Source organism: Aplidium turbinatum, chromosome 2, assembly GCF_918807975.1.
Source record: "Aplidium turbinatum chromosome 2, kaAplTurb1.1, whole genome shotgun sequence".
Classification (NCBI taxonomy): domain Eukaryota; kingdom Metazoa; phylum Chordata; class Ascidiacea; order Aplousobranchia; family Polyclinidae; genus Aplidium; species Aplidium turbinatum.
In genome coordinates, this window is record NC_137473.1 from 17,834,334 (window position 1) to 17,841,112 (window position 6,779).

Here is a 6,779-nt window from a genome sequence, read left to right on the forward strand (position 1 = left end):
ACAATCAAGCTTTTAGTCAATTAAGATGAAAATAAGTGTATAACGCCATAATTCATTAGGCTACAACAGAAGCAAGTCATGTGACCATCAATTTAGTTGTATGGAGTGACTTCAACTATTTATAGGCTATGTCAGGTGACATGCAGTCAGATCAGATATTTCATAAAGATCAATGTTATTAATTTTAGATACTCGAAGTTTACGAATCAAGTGATGATGATAACGACGATGATGATCGACGGAATATCTTTGATTTATTCTAATATAAAATATGGAACATTTTTCATATTTTTTTAAACATAATTTCTACAATTTTGCTATTTACCGGTCAACACTTTTTCAGTGTGGTGTATTTTAATGTCAAAAATATGTTAATATTGGTTTGGAAGTAGGTCAGGATAAAATATTCCAAAAATTATAGATTCAGCAATTTTTGAATTTCTACACCTACAATTGGTTTAAATTTTCCACTTTTATGGAGACTTTTTGTTTATATATTAAGTTTTCCTAAATCAGTTTGAGGAGTAACTTCGGATGTGAAATTGTACACTTTTTCGTCAGCTCTGGTTTAACCATGGAGTAATTCATTGCTTGTCACTCCTCACAAAAATCCACCAGGCTAAAGCCTAATGGTGGATTCTGCCTTATAGTCCGCATTTAATGGCTAATAACTTCAAATGTGAGTATTTTTTGACCATAGTTCTTTTGTGAAAGTGATTCAGTATGAAATTATCTTTCGAATGAGGTATAAAACATCAATTTTAGACGATTTCGAATTTTTGGCTTATGGGGGCTGCGGCCATTATGGAAAAATGGCCAAAACTCACTATTCCCAAGAGGGAATCATGGGGCTTTTTTTTTGGTGACTACACATCACCAATCGAACCTCCTGACAAAGTTTCAGCTTGGTATTATTTTTTTCCGGGTCAAATCATTCAGCGACTGGACTAGTATGGAAACAAGTTTGAAAAATTCCTTACCAATATTGCTATCAACCTGCAAGCTGAAAGGAGGGTTAAACCATAAAATTTTCCGGCTCCTTTTCCTAGATGTTCGTAAGTTATTAGCAGGGTTGTAGCAAACTCTCTCCGCAAAACCACTTTTCAAAAGGGCATCGTTATAAACAGATGCGGTCTTATCAAATTCATTTTGGCCAAATGATGTGGCGGACAATCGCTTTGAAATCATAGTCGGGATTTGTCTCTTAATGTTGGGTGGGTGATTGGACTGGGCATGGATGTAAATTGGATCATTATTGGGTTTTCTATAAGGCCAGAATTTACCAGATAGCAAATTCAAAGTGACGTCAAGAAAACCGTTTTATCACAGATCCGTTAGGTGAAACAATTTGTAAAGGCTTCAGATAGTAATAACTATATTTGAATTAATTTGCTCTGCTTTGCTTTTTTGCTTAGCATTGAGCACTTTTTTGTAGTATTGATAGTTTTCATTGTTTTAATCCTAAAAATTGTATATATGTTATTCCTGAAGAGGACATCGTGTGATGTCGAAAACGTTCGATATTTAATTGTTGCGTAGTTTTGTGTTTTTTGTAAATATAATAATCTTTAATATGTTAAACTTGATAACGTTGCTCGGCTTCGTATGCCTATGGTTCAACAAGACAAACTCTCTACCGAAGCTGTAAAATTAAATCCCCAAAACAATTCTTCGTAAATCATTTCTTGGTATACATCAATTCTCAATTGCATGCACGAAGAAATGCTTTATGAAGAATTGTTTTACGAAGAATTAATTTTACGAACAATTGTTTACGAACAATTGTCTTACGAACATCTGTTTACGAAAAAAACGTCAAACACCGTTTGTCACAAAACCTGTACTTTACACCTCATGTGATCTGTTTCCCGCCGTAATCGTTTTTGTATTGTTCAGTTTGTGCTTTTCAGTCCGGAGTGTCGTTAGTGGTTACAGTCAGATTTATCTTATAATTTTTATCATTTTATGTATATTGCAGATTTAAGTAATTCCTGATTACGACACACGTAAGGGAAAGTGGGGCAAAGCTGGGCGTTTCGAAAAAATCTTTTTTTTTGCAACGTAGAAGAATATTAAATTAGCAGTTTCTTGATGTTAAATGGAAGCTAGCAACCTCTGTTACACGTGTTTAACGATTATATGCACCTGCACTCTAAAGTGCGTATGAAGTCAAATTGAATTTTTTTTTTAATCGTCCCACTTTGTCCTAAGCTCTGGGCAAAATGGGACAGGTGTCCCGCTTTGCCCCACCTACGTTTATTGCTGAAATATGTAATCCTGTGATTGTTTTTAACATTACAAAGCCATATAGAAATACCATCTATGAGTTGCGACACTTTTTAAAACGTGTTTGTGGCGTTTTTAAGTTAGCATTCACTGGAAATTTTTGAAAAATTATGAATTTTGCATTAGTTTTCTTGCATTAGAATGCAAAGACTGAACAACCTAGTTAAGGCACCTAAGTTAAGCTCAGGCTATGCTGATGACCAATGGTTTCAAGTGAAAGCAAGAAATGCACTGCTGGGGCAAAGCAGAACATTGTCCCGCTTTACTCTCATCGCACTGTCTCGATTTTCCCCCAACGTAGGCTACAGTTGTTCTGGTGTTTTCATTTGGTGTTCTTGTTGCATTCTGTCGTTCAGCGCTACTCAGTTAAAATAAGTCAATAAACGAATCAATAGTGAAGACCCCGTCTCCCGGTCACTTCTCGTCATCCAATCATGCCCAGGAGTGACGCCGTCCTACTGACGGCTGTGTAGTGTGTATGGGCGAGCAAGCTAATCAGCAGCGGTCGCTACAAAGGTTTTAATTAAAAATTATAAGACAGCCTTTTTAAGGTTTAAAATTAGCAGTAGGCCTAAACATCCAAGTGATCCGTGCAATCATTCGTAAACCGCATGTGGCCCATTAGCGAAAACGATTGGACACCATTGCTTTAAGAAATAGTTTAGCTAGGTGATTGTGATGTCAGTGTTGCCACATGAGATCGAAAATTGTGCTTATAAAGCCTGGTTTTAGTTTTAAAATCTCATTTTATCACAGGAAAAAGTTTATCAAACTTTACACGGGATCAAATTAGATTTATGAATCTGGTAGACTTGATAAGTAAAAACTAATGCAAAGTAAATGTAACCTAGGCCTATATGTTTGAATCTCGCTGAAAAAGTGAGCATCCAAGCAAAGTGGCGATGGTACGCCACTGCCTGTATGCGAAACTACCAGGAATCCCTCACAAGACGCTTTATCAGTCCGAGGAAAAGATTTGTTCCCCCCATTAGCTCAGTGGTTATACGCGCCTGGCCCAAGATAACGCGGCACTGGATCGGCTCTCGGAGTGTGCGCTTGACTTCACGACTGCTCTCCATTCAGCAGCACCTAGTGAATGGAACAATTCCCCGACAATAATAGAAAACTTCACTCTGCCAATCTCGGTAGCCGGCCCTGCGTCAAGAGCCTCTACAAGTAGGCTAAGCGAAACTGCCAGGAATAACCTATCAAGGCTTTGTCAGTCCGAGGCAGGGCCGTAGCAACAAAGAACGTGGGCCCCTCCGAACATAAGTCCGGGGCCCCTTCCAACGCAGAAACGGAATGTGGTATTTATTTTACACAACATGCAGGGTTTATATTATGTATACACAGTAGAGGGCACAGTTCCGTTAACCGCTAATTAGCGAAGCTAACGCTTTGGTTGGCATTTTCGCTAATATTTAGAAATTTTAGCGGACTCGTTAGCGAAAGTAAATTTATTGGAAATCCGCTGATTTCTTTGTTGAAAGCTAACTTTTACATTAGCTGCGCCCTCCACTGTGTACATATAGGTCTACTCTACGGTGACAGTGTGAACATATAGGCTATTCCATAATTACGCAAAGCGCTTCTTTCGCGCCTTCTTCTGCGCAAATTGTAATGGGTCATAGACTCATAGTCTGGGGATTTGGCAATCTTGTTTTCGATGGTAATTGTAACAGCAGAAAGCCTATCATCTGCCACGGTTAAGCGCAGGATATTCTTGATCAGTTTCATTCTGCTGATGGTCCTTTCAGCACTGGCGACAGTAACTGCCTAACTGGTGTGGTCGGTCAGAAGAATTCTGGTGCAAATGCAAAGATTCGGATATATCTCCTGAAGGCGGTTCTTGCACGAAAAATGCTTGCCGTGACAATTAAGTCCTCTCTCTTTCTCGATGACATAAATAAAACGATTCAATTCCATTATTAGTTCGTTGGCATCAATGTCTCCCACTCTCCCATTTGTCTTTTAATTTGTTTGCGGTGATTGTCCAGTTCCATTGTCCGCCCCATTAGCTCAGTGGTTACGTGCCCGCTCAAGACCACGCGGCGCAAGTTCGACACTCGGGGTGTGCGCTTGAGCAACGCATTTCAGGACTGCTCTCTATTCAGCGGCACCTAGTGAATGGAATAATTTCCTGGCAACAACACTTCAATAATCGGAAAACTTCACTCTTCCAATCTCGGTAATAGGCCCTGCGTCAAGAGCCTCTACAAGTAGACCTATGCGAAACTTCCAGGAATAACCATTAACCAATCAAGGCTTTGTCAGTCCGAGGATAAGGATTCAAAACCAACCAACCCAACCATTTTCTTTAAGACACTTCTTCAGGCTGTTAGCATTGTACAGAAATTCAAACAACTTGTATCACTCCACGAGTTGGTCAAAGCACAAAGAAACAGAAGACATGGCCTGATCAGTGAAAACAAGAAAAAATTGTGATTTGAATTTTGGTTCATTCAATTGGTCCATTCACACCAGTTTATTTTTTTATTTATTTTATTTTTCTTATCTTTATCCTGCATTGCGGGAAAGCGGACTTGAGCGCTATGCATCGGTGTACGCCTTCCGACGTACACCTGACCCACGCTGCAGCCGACTGCAATGTCTGTTTCCGGTTGTCTACTCTACTTATGACTTAAATTTGGTACTACCCATTACTCGAAATCGATCACTGGGTAGAGGCAATTATCGTAAAGTTTCTTGCCCAGAGAAACAACAGCAAGTGCGGGTGGCTGGAGTCGAAAATGCAGGCTCTTGACTGTGAGCCCAACGCGCTAACCACTCGGCCACTGCTGCCGAGCTCACCAGCTTGTGAACTCAAGAAAATATTTGGTGAGAATTGAGGTGATAGGCAAGAATACGGATCGACAAGCAAAATTCTTTCTCTTCCTGACAAATGAGAATCGTTTCACATTGTTTTCAAACAAATAAATCTCAATGACAGCTAAAAAACGAACTCTTGCACAAAGAACATAAACAAAAGAAGGGTACCGTACTTTCGATTTCCATCAATTTTGACTGAGAAATGCAGTGCCAATAAAACGGGGTCTTCAGCAGAAAGACGACTCGAATCATCAGCACATTCGTAACCAAACATTCTCTTCCTACGTCGTACCGTGTTTTTTGAAAACACCTTCTCAATACCAATAAGCTCTACTATTTCGCCTGCGTTTATGACCACGTGGTTAGCCTATATCCTGTATTTCGATAGTCTTTCAAAAACTTCGGCGGAGGGGCTCTCATTCCTTCGGGGCCTAGGGAAAGTGGGGCCCCCTCCGATCGGAGGGCGGTTGCTAGGCTACGCCTCTGGTCCGAGGATAAAGATTCCAAAACCAAACCAATAGTATGGTAGGTAAGCTAGTTTCAGTTTACCAACCTAAGTATTTTTTTAATTAGGGTACAGTAGGCCTTTTTCAGATTTAGCCTACAAGACTATTCAAGACAAATATGCTTTACTTTTACACAAACTTGTTTCATCTCGAGTTTATTTTTTTCAAAAAATTATTCGGACTAGGATAACTCTATTTACCACATATCAAAGGTGTCATTGAAACAACAACAAATCTAAAGTGGCAGTGGGTTTCAAGCAGACATTTCAAGAATGACAGGAAGCAGATGGGCCAAATTTACCACAAAATGGACATCAAGATATGCAAAAAGAACTAGAGGGAGAGTGAAAAGAAGATGGCGGGATAACATTGAAGAAAAGATTGGCATCACCTGGATGAGAACAGCTAAAAACAAAATGGTGGATGCCATCTGCCAGCAGTGGCTTGACTGGCTTAACAAAATCTTATAAATTTTGTGTGTTTTGAAACTATATCATTTTAATTCAATGGGCAACCATAAAATATGAAATAATTTTGCATTTGGGCAAACCTTTTTAAAATGCTCAAATCAACATGGAAAGGCAATTTAATACTGAATCCGATGCATGTAAAATTTAAGTGGCACGTGTTGCGGATAATAGTTTTATTCTAAGATGTTTGAGTGGTGTTTACGGTACTTTGCAAAAATCTTGTTGTTTTAATGTTTATCGTAAATATATTCTCCATCTTTGAAGCGTTCTGCTGGGAGTTCCTTCCAAATGCCAACCTATTGGTGCACATCCCTGGAAAGGTAATTTAATACTAAATCCGATGCATGTAAAATTTAAGTGGCATGTGTTGCGGATTATAGTTTTCTTCCAAGATGTTTGAGTGGTGTTTATTATGCAAAAATCGTATTATTTTAATGTTTAGGCTATCGTAAATATATCCTCCATCTTTGAAGCGTTCTGCTAGGAGTTCCTTCCAAATGCGCACCTATTGGTGCACATCCCTGGAAAGGTAATATAATACTGAATCCGATGCATGTAAAATTTAAGTGGCACGTGTTGCGGATTATAGTTTTATTTTAAGATGTTTGAAGAGGTGTTTATTATGCAAAAATCGTATTATTTTAATATTCATCGTAAATATATCCTTCAGCATCTTTGAAGCGTTCTG